General features: G+C 36.2%; 1 protein-coding gene across 1 annotated transcript in view; it reads left to right on the top strand.

Annotated features, from left to right (window-relative positions):
* The window catches only part of LOC106649308 (homeobox protein abdominal-B-like), an 89,089-nt gene that overhangs the window by 608 nt on the left and 65,323 nt on the right, over positions 1 to 23,158 (top strand). The gene's annotated exons all lie outside the window — the stretch shown is intronic.

Here is a 23,158-nt window from a genome sequence, read left to right as displayed (position 1 = left end):
TTAGCAAGCAGTAATTTTTGTTGCCGTCGGACGTATTCAGTGCAGTGTAACGCATTCTATACTAGTGTAGCTGGTAAAAAGATATCAATTTTTCCTGTAAGCATTGTAAGAATTAGCTAAATGAAAAAATAATCAAATTTCAACTTTTTTAAGAACATTGATTTAAATTTCAAATAGATATAAAAAAACTCTAGGTTAATCATAATTGAAATGTGAAAAGATCAGTAGTTTAGCTAGAAAAATATAGAAGTGAGTATACGAGGAATCGCATTTAGTGCAATAAACACCTTAATTTTTGAATACAGCGGACTAAAAGAGAAAGACTCTCACAAAATATATTTAAAAGAGTATTAATTTGCCTCGTAGTTACTTATAACAATGCTACAATACTTTATAGCAGGGTATATTGTCATTATAAGTACATTTTGAAGAATTTTTGCATATTATGAAAGAGATACGACTTTTTAAATAATGAAAAACTATTTACATCCTGTTATTAAAAGCATTAAGATTTAAATTTAATTTTTCTTTATTCGTGTAATGTAACAGTAGCAACTACCACATGCTAGAAAAATTAAAAAATTACTTTCAAGGAGTTACGATACTAATTTTTTAATAATGATTTAACTTTTGATGAAAAAGATATGGAAGAAGTTTAAAATTGAAAAATACATCATAGTTTTGGATTAAAAAAAAATTCGTATCATTATTAACTGAAATAATTATGAACACATCAAAAACGAGATAATAAATTTTTGCGCAACACTTTTATTCAAAATTTTCTGAAAAAGATCATAAAAAAAGCTGAAAATCCTTTAAAAAAAAAGGTAATAAAGATCCGAAAAATTGGAAAAAAATGTTCCCACAAAAATAGCAAAATAAGTTTTCCAGCTTTACTAATTATAACAATCGACAGTAAATGCTACTTATCTCATACTTCAAGATCCCGTGTTCGATGTTTTACTGTACAGATACACCTAGAAAAATTCAATTTACTTTACAAAAAACCGATAAGTCTAGCGACGCTTAATTCCAAATCCTCATTTCGTTCTCTATAACAGAGCTTTCTCTATGAGCAAATGAAATATTTGTTTCAATATATATTTTTCAATCCATTTTGTTTCGGAAAAAATTTAACAAAATTTCTGGATAGTGAAAATTATTTTAAACTCAAGTCAAATTAAAAAAAAAGAACTTGAATAATTTATCCGACGGATACTTGTTGGATAGTAAAAACTAAAACTCGACCAATATTTATTTTAGACAGTTTGTATGAGCTTAAAATTTTTTTTGAGTTTTTATCAATTGAATGAATTTTTAAAATTAAAATAATAGTCTCAGATGTAACTCTCCCTATTATCTATGACTAAAATTATCTATGACTATCAAATCTAATTAATTAAAAATGATTTCTCCCGCGAAAAAAACCTTTTGAGTGCAATAGGATAATAAAACTTTATAGCAGCTCAATAAATTCATCAGCATTTAATTTATATAGACTTATATTTGCAAGAAAACTAAAAATATAGCGCGATCAAGTACCGTAATAACAATTTTTATGATCTCTTGATAATTAAACAGAAAACGGTTTAAATAATTCACGCACTTGTCAAATTAGATTGATTCTGCACGCAAGGAGATTACATTTATGCACAAGCTCACTCAAACATCCACATACCCTTAATTGTCCTGCAAAATCTCCATAATATTTCAAGAAAATATAAAGTTTGCTTCAATTTACAACGTGACATAAATTTTTTTATAGTTCAGCTAAGCACGTGGCCAGCTCTCCGACATTTCGCAAACTTATCTTTTTCATACCTATATAAATTATCTTATAAGCCATAAATAACAAAGCGCTCGGACAGGGCGCGCGGCTGCGATGCTGCTGCCTGCTGTAGGCCCTTCAAACTTTCCAAAAAGTCCAATGCGTCGCGAATATTATACGACATCGTCGCTTCGCGATACCGCAGGTACGCGAATGAGTACACGTCGGTGCGTATTCGCAATGCAGAATTCTTTTTTCTTCTTGCACCGAATGATCCTGCGCATATGTTATACAAGCAACCAAATGACTTGTTTGAAGACACCAAGAGAAACATGTCGCGCGCTTACGGACCTCGACCACTTTATTCTTGGAATCGACGCATTGAAAAAGAGCCGATATCTATCTAGCCACAGGATGTTCTATATAGATTTACTGCTGAAGATTTGGCGATGAATGGATGTGACCAATCACCACGCGCACGTGGTATAATTTTTCTCTGTGCCTCACTCGTTTTCTCCGTCTCTTCCAATAAGCCCGCGAGTCAAAGCAAATGATTTAGTATAGGCGTGAATATATAATACAATTTTTTTCCACGATTCTCATACGCACGGAAAGTAAAAAAAAAACAAGAAACTCGAAAGAGAAAAAAGCAGGACTCGGTGGGCGTTACTCGCTCGGCAAAGAACTCGCGTGATCCTGAGCTAAACTCAGCGCGCGCGCACAGGCCAAGAATCTTTACTCATATAACAAGGTATATACTCTCTACCTGCGCACACATACAATTTTATCTTTATCCCTTTGGCAGCCATTACATGTATACTACAATGACGGAGCCCCGGTTCGTGCGCATAAATATTCACGCGAGCTGCGCGTCGTTAAACGCAGTATTGCGCGCTACCTTCAAATTTCACCTCTCGGTAATAACGCGTAGCCGCCGCGCTCGTATGTGTGTGCTGTTCCGTGCCGCTGATGCTGGCTGCGAGCTCGTACTCTCTTTTTGACGCGCGGGCATATCCATCGGGACTTTTGAAATAATTGTAATATATATGCGCGCGCGCGCGAGCGATGCGTAATGTGTTTGCCAGATGAGAGCGTGCATTCCGACTCACGTGTATCGCGCTTTACGATGATAAAATGTATGACGAAGCAAAGCGCGACACTTTATGACTGTTATAGATGATGCACTTTGTCTGTAAAACGGATTGTTTCGGGGACTCGAACTTGTGCACAGGGTATAAAAAGTATCAAAACAAAAATAGAGATAAATAAGATGGGCTTCATGGATACGAATTAAAAATTCAGCTATACTTATTTTATCGCAAGTTTTCAACTTTAATTCGATAGAATCTTTACTGTTCGAGAGCTGTATCAAAAATTTAAATAAATAAACTTGATATATTCTGTGGAATATTGCTGTAGCTGCTTGTGTGGCGCAGACTCAGAAAAATTATGCCATACGCTATGTGCTCGCCGCAGTGTTGACCGATCTCCACGCGCTACCTTTCAAGTTGTTGCATATAGTAGAACGAACGAGCTCGATGCAATCGTTGTTAGATACAATTTCGCTGGCGTACCATATTGACTGTTTTGTGCGTACAGTTACTTGTGCATACAATATTCTACGCCGTCGAGAACCTATTTTGTGTTTTTCGTGAGAGCTAGACATCAGCAAAGAAAGAGAGAGAGAGAGGGAGAGAAAGCTGGTATGCAAGGTACACGCATGCCTCGACGTACTCAGCTATCTTTCTGCTAGGATCTGCTCGTATTCATTTTACTACCCTACTGCAGAAACGAGGAGCATATATATCCATGCATAGGTCGATCTTTTTCCTTCGCTTCTCTCTTTCCTTTTCTACCTCGTGCTTTTTATCATCGACCATTCTTCGATGTATCCTGTACTTAACCCCCCGAGTCCAGACTTTTTCCCCATTTTTCTCTCTCTCTCTCTCTCTCTCTCTCTCTCTCTCTCTCTCTCCCTCTCTCTCTCTCTCTTGCTCTTTCGCTTATACATTGCAAAAAGCTGATCTGCTGCTTCGCTTCTTCTCTCTTGCCTCCTCCTCCGCATCTTCTTTCTCTCCAATCCGGCTGGGTCGTAAAATGGTGTACGCACGGCAACAAACGAAGGGGAGACTTTTAAGTTCTCTCTTTTCACTCCTGCATATATGGGATGTGTCACGTCAAACGTACGATGCAGCAAAAATATCAAACATCAATCGGGTTCATAATTTTATTGAATATAATAAACTAAGATTATCTTTTAAATAAGAGAATCTCAGGTAATATCTAAAACCTTAAAACCATTCATCCAAAAAGCCATCGTTTGAAAGTTCACAAATAAAGTTGTTTGTAACCTTTGAATTTATACAAATAAAAAATTTGCATTAAAACATTTAATTCTTACCAAATATTTAAAAAGAAATTAGAGGTTGTGCAAATTGTTATTGCAAGTTACGCGTTTAAACGATAAATTAGAATTTTTTACAAAATTTCTAATCAAGAACATATTTTCACTCATTTTTTCATAATGAGCAGTAATTAATAGAAATAACATTCAGCAATAGAAATTTTATTTTTTAATTTTTATAATAAAAAATTAACTGATATTTCAAATTTGCAGAATTATGATTGTTTCATCTTTATTTTTCACGGCATACATCAATTTATAATTTATTTTTGGTTTGCATCGCGTTTAATGTAATACAACCCATGTATATAAATTCTGATGCACGTAAGAACATCAAAAAAAGAAGCACAAGACTTTTTCGTTCGCCGCAAGAATTTATGGTAGCCTTTGCTTATATTATACACATGGAGAGGCTCAAAAACGATATTAAAAAAGCTGCGACGATTGTGATGATGCATGCTTGAAATTTCTTCCTTCTCGCAGCGCATCATCTGATTTATTTTACTTTCTTTCTTGGCTACCCTTGTCTGCGCCCCTGAGAACTGCGCTGATTTTCACGCAATAAACTCGTGATTTAAGAGTTTTTCATGGACTACTCATAACTGAGAAAAAAACCTTAGAAAAACACTCGGTAACATGAACGAGATAGTTTTCCATGTTATCTAGATATACATGGGTAAGTCATAGAATGTTTTAAATAATCGTGCGCCAGAAGTCTTCGATTTTTGAAGCGCCTTTAGTATATTCTGTAACATTAAAAAAATAATAGGAGCGCTGAGGTTTTTTGATTGCTTGACATCTGTTTTCTTTCGATACTGATTTCGAAGCCATTGCTGACTTGAAGAATTGAAAATAATAAATAGAATACTTTGTAACAATACAAAAAGGTTTCAATTTTTTTCGATTTTTTAATGCTTTTAAAAAAATTATTGGAATTTTCTAAAATGGTTTGACGACTTAACAATAAGAAACGCGCCCAGAAAATTTGTTTTCCTTTTTTTTTTTTTGCATAAAAATACATGACGTCAAATTTATCCAGATTTGTTCAAACAACGCGCTCAGGTCTACAGAGCCGATGAAACGCTATTTTTAAAGTAGAAATAGTAGATTACGTTCTCAGAGAGCGAAAAAATAAAGCCTCAATGCACTTTTAATTATCAACAGAGGCTGATAGACAGTTTTTCGCTCCCTAATATACTATTTTAAGATGACTAGACACACGACCAATAATTTTATACTTTTTTAAAAGGTGTTTCAAATTTCTAAAGCAAATGCCCTGTCTTTTTTAAACGAGTCGAGTTTTTAAGTGGAACGACACACAAAAATTCGAAAAGATTAAAAAATGAAATGATAAAAATTGATCAAAAACTCAAATCAACAATTCAAGTGATAAAAACAAGATCTTGTACTAAAAAAAAAATAATAATAAAATGTCTAGGATATGTTTTAAATCATATCACTACTATTAGATTTGTAATATTTTCAATAATATTTTTAGAACCATGAAATATTCAAACAATTCGAAAAAATTCAAAGCTTTGCTGATTTATCAAGTTGAAAATGGCTTCAGAATCTATGTCGAAAGAAAACGGACATTTATATTTTATCCACGTCCAAACATAATTGGATTCTAGAATATCGACCTCTCAACTATTTTTATTTATCACAAAAGATACCAACTGCGATTTATGTCCAATCCGAGGAGCACTAGCGCAGGATTACTTTTAAAAAATTCAGCCAAAATATGTATAATAAATATGAAGTTAAAAATACATTTGTAATTTTTATTGTAAAATATCTTGCAAGCTCTATGACACTTTTATGTAGTGATGATACTTTTGAAGGATATAATACACTTAATCGTATAGACTATTTAGCTCGTTTACAGAGCACGAAGATTATTCACTCAGTTTTATATAGGCGTTATAGCAATCGTTACTTGTACACTCATTCCACTGAGCATTCCTTTTTTTAATACTCATTCAGCTTAATGTAGAGTACTAATTCATCTTAACGCCTACACACATAATATTTTTGTATACAAACGAACGCACGTATGAGTATCGTTCAAAAAACATCAAACGTTCGTTCACCAGCGCGCAGGAAGAATAAACGTTCGAAAGTTTATAAACACATCATTACCATTTTAAAAGCTACTTTGTGGCCTCGTTGATGCAGCATATACAGGCGAAATGCGTTCGCGACATTGCTGCAATTGTCCGTCTTCTTTTCGCCCGTGTCACGCTCCGATTTATTTGCTTTTTTCATTTAATCTGTATAATATTTTGGATTATTACCTATTTGCAAGCTTTACATGTGTTGTATAGGTGCTTCAGCGATTCCTAATATTTAATGACGTTATTTCGAACGTCGGTGTTTATATTGACGACAGAATAATGTCCAAAGAGAAATTCTTTCGTACCCAATAAAAATTATTAACTATAGGATCGTTTCTACATGTGCATATTGTAAGCTAAACTGAGGAAGTATTTTTGATCCACACAGAGACAATCTGCTCTGGAATTTTATCTTTTGACGTGGATTCTGTTCTGAAAAGTAGCGACCAACAGGAGGGTGCTCCCCGCGCCAACCGAATGTTCTCACAAAATTGTTCCTCCTTTTTTAAAGCTTGTTATTTTGGCTTCGGTCAGATGAGCAAAATCATTTATAACGTCGTAAACCAAATGATGTATCGGTTATTAGTATTCATAGGCAAAAAAAAAGAAACTCGTGTGGCAGTCAACTTTTTTCGACAAATACTTCTTATTTTTCATTTTATTTGCGGGAATGCGTAGTTTTACAAGAATCAGGTTGTATAAGAGTAAATATTCGAATTTGATTTTTCATCCGGCGCAAGGCTTTCAACGCACATTCCATGAATCGGATCGAAAAATGTCCCGTAAACACAATAGGGGATCGATTACTTTTATTTGGTTTACGGTCTTATACATAAGTAGTCGGTCGCTAAACGCATGCGTCAAGTCGATTATCATCCCTCGCCGAAGTGGCTACTTAGAACTCGTTAATGCTTCGGACATCATCATTGTCCATTTCATTTTTGCGTAATGCTTCGTATGCGCTTGCAAAATCATTTTGAGAGACTGAGAGAAAGCTATAAATATAATAGATCGCGCGCGCCAAACGTTTATTACAAAGTTGTTTCTCGTGGCAAAGACACGCGAGGCTTTTTTCGCATCTTTCGCTAGTGCAAGGGCGAGGGTGGGGGGGGAGCAGCAAGACGTGCAATCTTCCAACTTTCGGTCTCCGGCGTATAGAGCACACGTCTGGCCGTGCGTAAGGGTAAAATGTATGTGTGCGATTGCGAGACTCGCATGGTATATATAAGTCATAAATACACGTGTAAATATATTGCAGTCGTAAAATGGAGCGCTGTAAAATTGTAGCTCGTTGTATATATGCGCGAGAGCTGCGCGCAGGCTGGCAAAGGTTAAATTATTAAATCACCTGGCCAGCCAGTCACCGCTCGGTCTTTCGGACGTATTGCAGCGTAGACAGCGTACGTGCTTATCTTCGCGAGTTTTTTCAGTTCAATGATAAACTTGCAGGCACTCGTGGAAGATTTGCGGCGACGAGTGTCTTGGAAACTTAGCTCGTGCGCGGGGGGTTGCGTTTTTGGCGCGCGTTATTTTTTTAACGAGAACAAAACGCCCAAATATCGTGTGAATATTGACGCTCAATATATCATAGAATTTTATAACATTTTTAAAGAGAGATAAAAGTTTTGATCACTGGTAACAGACACCCACTGCTTAGTTATTACGCATGGTGTTGATGCATTTAGACCAATATTTTAAATGTTAACAGGCTGTATATTCAATTTTTCTTACTTGACAAGAGGGCTCTACCGCGCCCATCCGATAATCATGGACTAGCGGTTGTTTACCGAGGTAAAAAAAAAATTTGAAATTCGACCAGAAATCGTAGACGCTATTTCTCCGTACGTTTGACCACTTGATCGTGCGCCATAATAAAAGTTAATTTCATTTTTCTTACGCATAACCCATAAAAATTTATTAACGTAGGCACTTGAAGAGAAATTTCAGATGCCGCGATAAATTAGAATTCAAAACCTCGTACTTAACGTCGTAAATAGTATCCGCTTTATGTGGAAAACACAAAATTTATCAAGATTAATTTGAGTATCTGAGTTCGTTTATGCGTGTGAGCTTTCGTTCGAATTCGACGCGAAGCAAAATTATTTGCCATGCATTTTCGATCATTTGGTTTTCATTTGCACTCGTAATATATTTTACCCTTGAAAGCGATATATTTTAACGTTGAACAAAACATACATGGCGAGACTTTGAAAAAAGCTGAATGACATGTCGATCGGTCGATAAAAAGAACATTTTTCCCGGGACGTGCCTGTATAGATAAAAACCTGCTTTATAAGGGAGTGCTGCTGCTGCGAAAGTGTGCGTAGAATCGTGAAGGTAGGCGACGGCAATCGAGTGACGCGTAATATGTACGCTTATCGCGAGCGAAACGATTGTCGAAACGAGCTATAGCGCAGCTCGACACATATAGGTGGCATGAGTCGCAGAGTTGGAGAGTCGAGCTTCTATACATCGGAGAGGGGCTCGTTTTCTTATACACGTCTGTGAGTAAGCTCGAGGGAGTAAGAGCCGATTTTAACGGAGTATAAGATTGATGGCTATGCTTACATTACGTGTTAACGTTCCTCAAATTATTCGCTTACAATTCATCGATGCGTATTTAAATTTTATCACTTAGTTATTTAAAGAAATAATAACTTAGTATTCTCAAAGTTAGCCCCGAATATTGAAAAGATTGTTGAGCTGTTGACACAATGAAATTTGAATTAATGATAATGAAAACTATCGATAATGACCATCGCAAACTTCATTGATAATAAAACACTCATGACGACGCTTCACTTTTACTTTTAGTCAAATACGCCGGTTTTACTATTCATAACGATCAATTAGGACCTCTAACTAGCTTGGCCACCAGCGGTCAAGGTCGTCAACACATGTGTGCACATACTCACTAATTCAATAGTGGATGACACACCATTGAATTATCTTTACAACTGTATCATAAACTGTTGTCCAGCACGACACAGCTTTCATCTCATCTCTTCGAAATGCTTTCTTAGCATCGTATATCTACATTATTAGCGACGAAAAATTTTTATAAATAACGAAAATTAAGAAAACAAAATGTTCACTATAGACAATAATAATAAAAAAACACACCAACGGTGTTTTCTGGAAGACGATGCTCGAGTAAAACTCAGATTTTTTTCGAGTCTGGCTCTCTGCTGTTTGTGAATTTCCGAATCAGATAAGCTCGAGTACAGAACACCCTCGCGCATAGAGAAAAGACTTCCGCCCGTTGCTCGGGATATATTTATATGTGTTCGGGTTCTACGATCGAGCGTAGTCCCTTTTACGAGTCTTTTCTCTCTCTCTCTCTTCTCTCTGCTTTCTCTTTTTCTCTCTTTCGCTTTGCCGAGTTTCATCCTCGACGCCATTTCAAGTTTGCTCGCGTCGGCCATATAAAGTCCAAAGCCTGAGAAAAGAGATGCAAATCCAAGTGTATATACGACCATTAAAAATTGCACGACGCGCACGTAGTTATCAAATTTTTATTCTACTTCCCGTGCGTTCCATGATAGTAGCCTATATAGCTAATGCCTATAAGCTCTTATTTAAATTAAATCGAAAATCCTACGAGAAAGAGAAAGATAGGGATAGAGAGAGATCATGCTATTACGCAAGATGTAAAAAATCTTTCCTCTTCAACAAAATAAATACTTTTTTGCTGTTTCTTCATAGCGTATCTATTTTGTATATTTTTATAAAATACAGGGTAAAGACCACCTTTTTTTGCAAATTATCTATAAGGTAACTTTACATCGGAATCTTCTTAAAAAGGAAAAAAAAAAGATTTACACTTTAAACGGCTTATGCATTCTTATCAACGGTACTGGTGCAATTTATACGTTTCGAGACAGGTTTATATTAGCTTGATTGACGATTCAGGCAAAATCTCGAGTACAATTGTGCAGACCAGTTTTACAATCGGCAATACACTTATAAAAGTGAATCATAATTTTCTCGATAAATATACTCTGTTGGCGCGTTCGGAGCATTTTATTGTTATATCTTTATTGAAAAAAATTTTGATTCGCGCGAGCCATTGCACAGCGTGCAAATTGAAATTCGTGCGCGATACATAAATACCGTGTATTCTGAAACTCGACAATGTTATAACTTTCCTCGGCGAAAAGTACCCTATAAATTAATGCCTTAGAAATGTCCCTCTTACTCTTCCGCTAGCCGTGCGCTCTTGTAATATACGCTAAATGATCCCCTAAATAGATACTTTGCAGCCAGATCGCCTTGAGCTGGGAATGGTATATGCCTTTGGTTTCGACATTTTCCCTCGATACATAAATTATGACAATAAAAGCTCGAGAACTTTTTATCGATAATGAAATCATTGTCGCGTAAACGTACAGGCGGCGGCCTCGGGAAGAAAGAAAAGGTCGAAAAAGGTTTCGCGCGGCGATGATTCCGTCGAGCCGGCGCACGGAGGCTTTCCTTTGAAACTCGCACATCTCGCACTCGTTTATAGAGAGGAATAGTATAAATATATCTATGAGGCCGCGTGTGTGACGGCGAATACTATGCAACTCGTAAAAGAAGAAATTGAGCGTGGTACATAATAATATGTGCTATGGCAGGCGAAGAAAGAACGTCTACGTACACGCGCGCGTACCCTCGCCGGATTTGTGGATCGGTAAAGCAAGCTCCGCTCTCTAGCTCGTTTATACCTCTCTCTCTCCTATATCTTGGCAACGTACTTAGGCGCGCGTGCACGCCGGAGACAAGATTTATACGCGCGATGAAAAATATGTCCAAGACTCCGCCCTGTGTGCGCCTAGGCGTACATCCAATGCCGAGAGAAGAGGGCAGAAATAAGTGCTCGACTGGATTGCGATTCTCATTGACTTTCAAAGTAGCGGTTATAATCATCGTCGTCGTCGTCGTAGGATGCGTCAGTGCCATGGCCGACGAGTACTCAAGCTTGACGCGCCTAACACGTCTCTATCAAGTCCAATTGCATTTCGTATCATCTGCACTCGAAATGGTGTATATCCCGGCCGATACATAATAATGTACTTTCGCGCTGGGGTTGTTTTCCTACGCTCTATACCTATGGCGCAGGGTTATACAATCGTAAACCTATGCCGCATGCTTGCGATACACGAGCGAGTCGTTGATGCGCCGCCCGTGGATGTCGGCGTTCGAATCGAAAAGAAAAATAATAAAGAAGGGAACGAAATGAAAAATTTTGCTTTCTCACTGTATGCAAATATATCAAGTCTGGAGCTCCAAATGGAGATACCGAGGACACACTGTGCGAGCGACCTTATTTCATAGACGAGCAGGAATAATATAAAACGTTATAAAAACCCGAAACATTTCGAATGTATCGTAAAATGAGAAAGAAAAACGACTTCAACGACTATGTCGAGCTCAATGATATATTTCAAAGTTTCTTATCTTACTTGCGCTTGCGCGTAAACGTCACAAAAATGCAAATGTTGATGCGCGCTCGTACACGACTGTGGCCTTTTTTATTCGTTCGCGTTAAATCATCGAAGAAACCGTGATATTTTTTCCCATGCATTTGAACAGTGTAATAGATCATTAACGATCATTAAAAATTGATTTAAATTTTCATCGCTCACAACTATTTTGATCAGCTTGCATCAGCTAACTAAAATTTTTTCCTCTAAAATTTTTTTTTACATTTTCTACTGCTAGATGTAACGTCGTATATTTACTGATAGATATACAACGTTTAAAATATCGCTCTAATTTATTATAAATATTATAAAAATAAAGTAAGAAAAAATAAAAACCATTATAGCATGTCTTCGTATGAAATAAGTAAATATATTCAATCTCAGTAACAAAGAAGGAGGAATCGCACATAGCATCGCTAGTCAAAAAGAAGTTCCGATGCATGAAAGCTCCTTTCGACCAAGTTCCACTTTGAACTTGCAATTGATTTACAATCCAAAAGTACATTTGCACGCGACACGTACGAGACGTGGATATAAAAGCTCTATACGCACGCGCGAGTAGGCTCGAATCATATAATGTTTATAACGGACAGGGAGTCGCCATCGTTAGGCCGATAAATCCGATTCACGTCGCGATGCAGCCGCTCGCAATGGTCGGCGGACATCGTTAAGCACTGCATGTATCGTACACGAGCCAAGCTGCAAATACGTATGTATGTACCTAGAGCAATTACACAGGCCGCATCTGCATGAGTATTTATACGTATATTATATATTGTAGGCTTTGCTGGATGCGACGCTCGGATCGATGAATGTGTATAAATTTGATTCACTTCGCCTGACAGAGACGCACGACCCACGCTGGCTACGAATAGTGCAATTTTATGATGATCCGCTCGATATTTTGATTCGAAAAAATAAAATAAGAATTTTTCAAACTCTCAAGGCAACCTAACGCCAGCAACAATCATTATACTCTTAGCATGAGAATGGTCGACACCAACCAAATTCTTCAAAGGCATTTCGACATTTTTGTAGTGAATTTTGTGAGGCAATGTCGAGCAGTACAAACGCCAATTACACGTGGGCTTGAACAATTGCGCGGTACCCGATAAGTCGTCCAATGGCAGCTTCGCAGCACGCGCATACATGCCTCGAAAGTAAAATTCCTTGGCTAACGATTTTTCGCTTTTTTTTTCACCGCTGCCATCGTGACGGCGGTGGATAATCTTTGCGGGCTTCTAGTATATAATTTCACTCATAATGCAATATTCGAAATTGTGCAAAAATTTCAAGCTCGCGCCTCGGACGTCGCACGAAATTATATCCTGCTGCAATGTGCCTCGTACGTGGCACTTACGACGTTTACGCACGTTTAAAGCCACCGAGTCGCCTTCAAAAGGTAAGTGTGTACGGCGCTGTGCACCGATAAATGCCGACTTATTATTATATATTATACGCTCATTATTGTACGCTATGAAAAAAATGTTCCACGTTGTTTGCGGTGCGCAAGTGCGCTGTAAAAAACCAAAATAATCGACGTAGCTAGGATGTGTCTGTTGTAACAAACAGGCATCATTTTGTATTTATACATACTTTCAAAGATTTTTCAATGCAATAAAAGCTATTTTATATAAAATATAATTTGTTCATTAACAGAAATGATTTTCACTAAACAATGAATATAAAAATAGTTTAATTACATTTTTTACTAATTTTAGTACTTGTATCTGGCGTGCTATGCGAAAAACATTATTTTACTCTTTCATAGCAGATTCAATTAAGACGGTAACCCTGGATACTGATATGTATTTTATAGAATATCATAAACGGGAAATGTCGTTCCGTCCAATGGATATTCTTTGAAGTTTGAGTATTTCTAAACTGTGACACAGTGAACATTTAGAAAATAAAATAAATTTTTTAAATAAATGAGAACTGAAAATGTTCGAAAACATAATATTTTTAGGTAATATTGTTCTTAAAATCCGATGATATCGAATCAACGAAGAGGCGAATAAAATTCGTCTTTTCTCCCGAGCATGGCATCTTTGCTACTATTCTTATCGCTGAAAAATCAATTTAATCATACTTCGCTTGGCTTGTCTTGCTACAAAAAAAAAATCTTGCTCGAAACTGATGGAAAGCACCGAGCGTGAACGAAATTCCGCGAAAACCAGGCGTATAGTACGGAGGATAATGGCCGCGCTCGGTGAAAACGTACATATAACGGCCCGGCGTAACTCACAGGCTCCAGCATCCCCTCTTTCTCCCTCTCTCTATATATATGCCGCTATTTATGCCCCGGGAAATTCAACCCCCTGCTGCTTTTGTACGTATAGATATACGCGTAGACGTTCTCCATTGCTGAAGCACCACCGAGTCGTAAAACACGGGTGCGCTTGTGTGTAGCCGCGCGTGCAGCATCGACCCATTGCTGCGGAACCTAGTCTGTAGCTCGATATCTGTATACCACGGTGTGAATGGAGGGAGCTGGCTTTGCCACGGAATAAATGGTCTTTTTCTATGAGTGAAATTTCTCTAAATGATTGAGATGCCACGAATTTGAGTGTATATTTTGGAGAAAATTTGTATTGTTTGGTTTTTCTTTACAAAATGTGTGAAGATGTTTTTTATTTTTAAGAAATTTTATGTACCCAACGAAAAGCTTCGATGAAATATACATTATATTTACAGTTATTTTTGAGAAATGACTTCTACACTTGAAAAACGCATAAAAATTATCTGAGCAGAGAACTTTTGTTACGCCTGTAATTTTTATGTGATACAAGTGACAGTTATTTATAATTTCCAGTTTTTTCTACATAAAAGCATTTTGTAAACCACTTGAAATAAATATCAGATATAGTGTATATTTTCTCTAGTTAAAATAATATTTTTATCAAACAAATGATCCTATTCAATATTATTTAAATAACATTTGATTAAGCTTGAACTGCATCGAACAATTTTAGGGTTTGAATAATATTTAATTATTTTAAGTCAAGTCAATAAGTCATTATAAATACCATCAAAAGCAAAAAACCCACAGATTAAAAATATGGTGCGAAAATTAATTGATGAAACCAATGGATTTTTAAATAAATGATATTATAAAGTATATCTAAAAATTATAAATAAATCTTTCCAGTGCAATGCATTTTTTAATGAAATAAATACACCGTAGTGCAAATGCTCTTTGACAGGCAATAATACAATTGAATATAAAAAAATGTACGCATGCATTCGAAGATTTTATGCAGATGCATTAGGAAATCGTCTAATATGTTCAACGTAGAAACTTTTGATTCATATTCCCTCGTACATAGTGTCCTTCAGATTAATTTTATTGAAATCGGTATACCCTCACAGATAAATAAATATATTTTTAAGCCTTTCAATGGGGTTTAAAAATGAGTGGATGTTGTAATTTTATGAATAATTGTGAGATAACTTATCAGTATTTTGAAATTTCTAAAAAGTTAAAAAAAATGTCAAAGATTTAATTTTTATAATAACCCGACTTATAATAAAGATTCTATTGTTCTCGTGTACTTTATGCATCTTTACAGAAATATAAATTTAGTTCCCAAAAATGCAAGACAGGGGTATATTACAACAACAACAATATATATAAATTTAAATACATAAGAATGAATGCTCACGTATGGAAAGACGAATGCAAACGCGGTGCTTTTTTATGCCATTTGAGCTGTCGTAGGTGCAGATGATTATATACATCTATATATAAAATACAACATCGCGCACTGCCTGCAGTTACAGAATTATACAACCAATTCACTCGAAAGTAATTGGCGCATAAACACGATTATAAGTGCAAGTTAACATCTTATATAGGCGATATCGCAAAATTGATTATTGCCCTCAGTAGTAGCTATTACATGATATATGACTAATTTATGTACTCGACACTACTTTATTATCATTCACTTGGTTTTTTTTCGTTCCAAAATTAAAATTTTAATATTCATTTTGTATTTGTTGTAATAAAGTTTAGTAAATATATCTTATTTGGTGAATTGTACGGGTGATTCTCTCATTGAAGCGCGTTAAAACATTTTTTACGTGTACTGTACAGAAGCTGAAATTGCAGTATTTATCACTGAGTACTCAACGAAAACAAAAAATATACCATATAAAAGAAAAGTGGACCATTATGAATATCTGCCTAGAAGGGTAATATTACATTTTGCTCTTTAGTTGCCAGAAAATTGCCGACAATACCTTTGTTGTTGCACTCGTGTGTAGTTTAGTAAGCATAAAAGGTGTTGGTACATTTAAAATGGCTCGTTTTAAGACTCGGTTGCAAATGGACTACAAAGATTTTTAATTTCAATAATTTTCCTACAATTTCATTAGTAATATAAATCCGTCAAGTAGCAGTACTACTCATAAAGCGACTCTCCAAAAGTTACACGGAGTAGGTTGAAAATAAATTGAAATTCATCGCAGTTGGAAGCAAGATAGAAGCAGATCTATGTTTCTCGCTTCTCCGGGATATCTGTGGCTTATAAGCCCTCGAAAGGATCTTGAACGAGCTTTAACGTTACTTCGAGTGCGCACCGGCTTATTGTACAAGAGCAGCACATTATAGTTTCTGTATAACACGTATGATTCAGTCCATATACATGATGAAAGACGCGCACGCGAACCGGTGAGCGGTTCTCTATCTCGTATATATATAATATGAGCGTGTGTGTAGGCAAGCGAGGAGACACCAGGCGGGCGTCGGACAATTTTCGCTTTACGACGAAGCATAAAATCATAAAGTCCGAGACTCCTTCGGGTAAGAGATGTGTATCGTCCTAGAACGAAATGTGATTTCGCACGAGTGTATTATACATGTACACTGGGCCGATTCCAATGGTATTTTTATAACTCATCGACGGGGAACCGGCGATATTGGAATTTCGAAAGCAGGAACATCGCATCGACTCACGGAGATTAATATTTAACCGATCGCCATCGTGTCTACAACTCTATTAATGCAAAAAACAACACAGTAAAAATAAAATCGATTTGTTACCTAACCCTGTTTAATCGTAATGAAGCTGATTTACGGACCCCAGTTAGGTAAAAAAGGGATGAATATTTAAATGGAATAAAAATTTAAAAAAGATTTGTGACTTCAATAAACTTTTATGGTAACAAGAATGTCCTTTTTTTGAGCTGATCAATTTTTGTTCTTACATGGTTTTGTAAAATTTGTTGATTTCACATTATATCTATTAATTTTATTTTTTATTAACCCTTGAGTTAGAATGTGTCGGTAGAAATGGAAGCTCGTTACATCGATAATAACACGATGTTGAATTTCTTAGAATCAATAAAATTGATTAAAAATTTAATCATCATAATTCTGCCAGTACACGAAAATTTATCCCTCAGCAGCTCGAAATCTAACCGGAATCCGAACATAGAATATACATATCCAGCTCGTAGCCACTCCCCAACGCGAGCGAGGGTGGCTCGTATACCTCGCAAAAACTGATGTGAGAGGGTAAGATGTGTACATGTGTGCGTGTGTATGCACACACAGACTGCGGCGAAAGAGAGGAAAGCTGCGCAGTACGTTCGTCGAGGGGATGAAGAGAGAGAGAGAGAGAGAGAGAGAGATGCGCGTTGCGCGCGCCGGATCCGGAACCAGCCACCGAGGCGAGCCGAGCGCGAGGGAGATTTTAGCGCGCCGAAGCTCTTGTCGGGCATATCACTTTATCGTTCAACGTTCAATCGTTCGGCAGCGTTTCGAGAAAGTTGTGGCCTCTAGTTGTAGTTTCTCCCGAACACTTGACATTTTCGTGTGGACTCAACATGTCGAACAATTCAATCTTATTAGGTTCTGCGAAAGCTCGCTAAGAAAGCTCACTTATCTACATCTGTAAGTATTTCATATTTTTCTAGTTGTTAATTTTTTCATAAACCACGCATGATTGAGAGTTGATTTGACAGTATTCATTATACTTTATTAAGTTTAACATTGTTTAATAAATTACTACAAAATGTTGTGTTAAAAATTTATCTCGGGGAAACTCAAATCAATTTAGTAGAAAAAAAAATCTCCTGTAAAATTTTAACGCTTTTCAAAACATTTTTCTGTGCGTAAATCTGTTGTTTCGTACACTGACCCAATACTTGCTGCAGAGCAAATAGCAACGTACTTTCATCGTCACACTTAATTTTGATGTACATTCATTTTTAGTTACCTTTTTTACCTATTGGTCTTTGGTCTTGGACATGATATTGTTTGGGGTGTTATACACCAAACCTTGTGCAATTCTCACACGGTTGGAAGCTCTGACTTGAAATTCTTACAAAACAGACATTCATTCAGTTCTCTCGCTTGAATTCTACGGGCAGACGATACGCACAAGGCGCCGATAAAATAGCCGGGCGCATACTACAAGAAACTTTTTAATCGTCAATAATATTTTTTATCGGTGCATAAAAATAAATTTCATTGCTCAGTAAAATTTTGCTGTATGTATATAATAATACCCACGCTCGCACAAACAGTTCCGAATGCAAAAATTTTCAGTTTTTGAGAATGCGATACTCTTTGAGCATACAGTGACGCTCATGCAGTTTACCTCATCGATGCTCTGAAATTGTACTTTAAACCAATGAGTATTGCCTCGAGTCCGCGACACAAATTTTGCTTCAAGACATTTCAAGAAGATTAAAAAACGTAATCAAGCCGAAATCTAATTTATTTGATCTCTAAGCGCTGTTATGTATAAATGACTATTTTGACGATACAGAAGGGTACGCCGAGAAGTTCCGTCGGAAGGCGGACGAGTGAGCGCAGCGGCGGTCGTAAAAGCCGAACGATCCCGACAGTAGTATAGTCGAGATTTTTCAGTTGTATTGTTGTAGCCAGTTCCATGCCAAATGTTTCTCGTTTGTGAACGACACGAGCGAGATTGACTTAAAAATTTACTTTCACTCTGGTAATTGGTAAAAGGTACATTTTTCACGAACCTCGATGCACAACTCTACGTCTCTTTAAAATACTTGACCAAGTTGCTTTGAAAATTTTATTCGTGAACGGTCGCTGTGAGAATTCAAGAGAGATACAAAAACAAAAAAAAAAGAAGCGAAAACTGAGCACAGGTGATAGTGTGTTGTAGAGCGGAAGCGAAATCGAGCCTCGTCGCGCAGCTGCCTGGAGTCACACCGAAGCGCTAATTGCGTCGCCAAACTCAGCTATCGCGTAATACACAATGATAACCCTACCCAAAGACTTTTTTTCTTGTTCCATGTGTACATGTCACACTCGCTATACTATGGATTAGAAAGAGATAATATTTTGCCGACATCGACTGGATTTTTTTTCCATCACCTGTGGCCAATTATTCGTATAATTTAACTCTGATATTTTACAACCCTCAATCTATGTCATTACGTTTATGAACTTTTGGTAATTCGTATATCTGTATGGCTGACAATGCACTAAGCCGTACAGGCTTCTTACGGGCATTATTAACGGCTCGAATCAATATACGCATTTTATGCGCCTTTTCACAATTTATGTTGTCAACAGACCAATTCCTTTCTTTTTTTATCTTGCGAAGGGATCGGGAGAGTTTTTTGTTACGGGTTGACCTTTGGGACGATGAGTCTGAAATGTATCAAACTCTTAATAGATCGTAAAGAGTCTTTTACTGGCTACATAAATATATATACTTAACAACTGGAAAAACAAGAAGAAGCAATCATGTATTTTTGCAATGCTTTTTCATTTCAAACCTTATGACGCTTCAATCAATCGAAATCAAAATATCCTTTAGTTTGAGAAATTCTATCATCTTAGAATCAATTTTTTATAAAAAATATTCACTAAAAAATGTAAACAATTGTAACATTGGCGACATTTTAATAAGGAAAATAAACGACATTTTAAGAAAAAAATCACCAAATCGTCGGTAAACTGATAAACAAAATCCTAACAAATCGTTAACTGATGGTGATACGTAAATTTTGCACATGAAGGAGGTGCAATAACGAATTCAAACACACGCTTGGCACCGTACTCATAAGCGCGAATTACTGAATCAGTGGTGTTTTTTTAGAATGCATTAGTTTTTTATTTTTACATCCTATTTGTAACTTGTGTTTCGTATACTTTTTTATTTACTTTTTACGTTGAGGTATGTGTAGCAGTCGCCAAATGTTCAAATTAAATACCAAGAGAAATCATTTTTGAAAGGGTAAATGCCATTACGACATTTTGTGAGTTTCAGTAAGATGGGGTGAACGAAGTACGCGAGAATTTAGTAATTGCCATGGTTTGCACTGTACAATTATATTTTTTATTGAAATTCTTTGCATTTTTTCTTAAATTTTACACGACAGATTTGTGTTAGCTTGTAATAGCCGAAATAAATTAGTTTAAAATTGAACAAAATTAGTTTGTAACGACGGAAAAATATACTGAGAAAAATGCCTTCCAAAAAAATATCATGTTCAGAGAAAAATTCTAATAACAACTACTGTGCTGAAGCAAATTTAAATGTATCAAAGCAATTCTAATTTGTACTATGTAAAATGTACTATAATATTGTAATTTTTATAAAAAATTGTAACTAACGGTATACTATGAACGTAGCTATATTTTTTCAGAGTATTTATCTATTTTTCTAATCGAGTCTTATGAAGTTGATTGTCGATTATAGAAATGACAAAAGAAATATCAAAATGCCATTTCATCTCGTTAATTTAAAACTTTTTTAAAAATGAATCAGTCGACTGCCATAAAAAGCGAGGTATACGAGAGTCTCGGAAGGAGATCCAAATGGTCGGGATAATCTTGATCCTGCGTCGGTTCGAATGCGAATTTCTCGTGTTCCTCATTTGCAAAAGAGAGTCATCGATACCCCCCCATCAGGTTTCCCTTTCAGCACAAAGAAAAAAGTCGAGACAGTCGGCGGCAGTGGTAGGGATGGAGCCGCAGAAGTTCGGGGGTGGAGAAGCCCATCCGTGAACTACACGCTCGGTGAATACGACGCGTTAAAGAAGAATTATATAGCGAGGAACGCGGTGTTATACGCATATAGGGGACAAAAAAAAAGAGGAGGGAAGGGAAGTCGCGAGCAGAAGTTAGCTTATAGCAGCGCACGGAGGTTGCTTTCGTGACTCGCGATGCTTTCCCTATCATAACTGCTCAAGACACGCTCGCGCGAGTATACATCAACAACGTTAAAACTCGAGGCCCGGCTCGGCAACGACCAAAGTTTCGTTGTACACCAATGTACAACCAGTGTCCCTCTCGCGGTTATACGCAGCAGTCACGTGCGCGCGTACCAGTGGTGTAGTTCTCTCTGCTGCATGTTGTTTTGTGCCCGATATAAGTTTAGCTAATAATTATTCAGTGGCTGTTTTACTGCTTGCGTTCGGGAAGCGGGGAGAGACGGAACGTGAGCAGCTGATGGATTCGTTGACAAAAAAAAAGTGAAATCCTCTACGCGCATCCTCTCTGGACCAAATCGACGGAATTGCAAAAACGAACTAATCGGCATTGTAAATCTAAATAAGAGGTACCGTTATACTTTATTCCCCGTATTGTGTAAACTTTCGTTTTTATCATTTAATTGCACCAATATAAATGCTGCGCCGACTGAGCGCGCGCCGGGCGCGAGAAGTATTTATTGCACTCGGCACGGTGACTATATCCGCTGAATTTCCATTGTCCGGATTCGTGAATTCGAAGATTTTTATTATTTTGGCCAGATGTCCGAGCTTTGCCATATGTTGTACAAAAGACTATATTTTCAATTTTTGTTTCGATAACAATTCAGATTTTAGTTAAGCAGAAGTTTTTCATTTGATTTTATGACGTTTGCAACTCGATCTAAACATTTTGTACGCGCAGAAAATATTTTTTCTTTCCGATAAATTTCTCAAGTACGTTTATAAGAATAAAACGAATTACAGATCTTTATGATGTGTCATAAAAATACTGAATATATAAAAATAACAAAATACGAATACAAAAACTGAAATCCTACTAAAACAGAGTTTGTGTAAAATTTTGAATTTATAAGTTGAGTTTTAAACAAAAAGTATTATCAAACAAAAAGTTAAGGTAAAATCGAAAAAATCTAAAGCAAAAAGTTTATTTCATTCATATAAGTGTATTATTTCCGAAAATTAATTCGATTTCTTCAAAGTCGGTATAAAAATAGTCGGGCGTACTCTTCATCCACTTCAGTTTTAATGAGGCATGAAGTCATTCTTCTAACCATTCGTTTCACCGTAAAGTTTTAAATAGCTAGATATATTATAATATTTTGAACGCTCAACGCGCCAAAAAGTTGTTCTATGAAAAAATAAACAAAATTTCTCCGACAAGTCATTGGTTTATTTTTTTTGGTGTAAGTGTGTATTGTGCTTTCATCTAGAATTCACAGTATAACATAATATCATCGTACTTATATATAAGATAAAAAGACTATCAAGATAGATATTTCTAAGCAGGCTCATAAAATAATTCTAAATTTTTAATACTATTAAAAAATTTGTCTGAAAAACGGTTTTTTTATAACATAAAGGTGTATAATGCAAAAGACTTGAATTTAAGTATATCAGCTAAAAAGCTAGTCTATGCAATTATTCAAAATTGAATTATGTACACGTTTGTGGGATACTGAGCAGATATGATAATTTCCGGTGTTACTTTAGCTATTAAATGCACTTTTTGCGGCTACCGTAAACTGCAAAAAATTTTACGATCCCAAGCTTTATTATTTCACAAGTTTTTTAATCACTATATTACTCGTACAAACATGTATCATTCTGAAAGATGCACACGAAGTAAAATGAATTGTTTGTAGTATAAACATGGACAGTGAAACTCAATTTTTGTTGTCAAAATCTCGTCTCTAATATCATCACTGAAAATAAATATTCTTACATCTATAGATATTTTTTATTCAACTAAAACTTTAACTACTTTTACACTAAAATATTCAAATTTCTTTAAAACATAATTTATGAGGAAATCTCAGCCTAAACTAAACCATTCCTTATCTCTTTCGGTCTAGTTTTGCCAATTTGTACAAATAGACGTAATAATTTCCATTCATTTCTGGTGGATGTGTAATGAGTTCATCACATTCATTATCTGCTGACTTAAAGTGCGGCTAATCGGAAATTCAAGTGATTTTATAAAACAATGCTGAGCGCGCCTTGAAAAAAAAATCTTTTGTGAGCCCATATATCATGGAGTATTTTTCAGCTTGTTTAAACATGTACGTACAAAAAATTTGCGGCCTATACCTTTAGCTGCCGCCGCTTGTCAATATTTGCCGTCGCGTACAGTACATGTGTTAAATAGATAAGCAAACTTTTTGTCACGTTTCAGTCGGAACTCATCCTAATCAGAATA

This window comes from Trichogramma pretiosum, unplaced genomic scaffold (assembly GCF_000599845.2).
Source record: "Trichogramma pretiosum strain Unisexual culture from Peru unplaced genomic scaffold, Tpre_2.0 scaffold52, whole genome shotgun sequence".
Lineage (NCBI taxonomy): Eukaryota > Metazoa > Arthropoda > Insecta > Hymenoptera > Trichogrammatidae > Trichogramma > Trichogramma pretiosum.
Note: the sequence above shows the minus strand (reverse complement) of the source record. Positions and strands in the feature narration are given on the sequence as shown.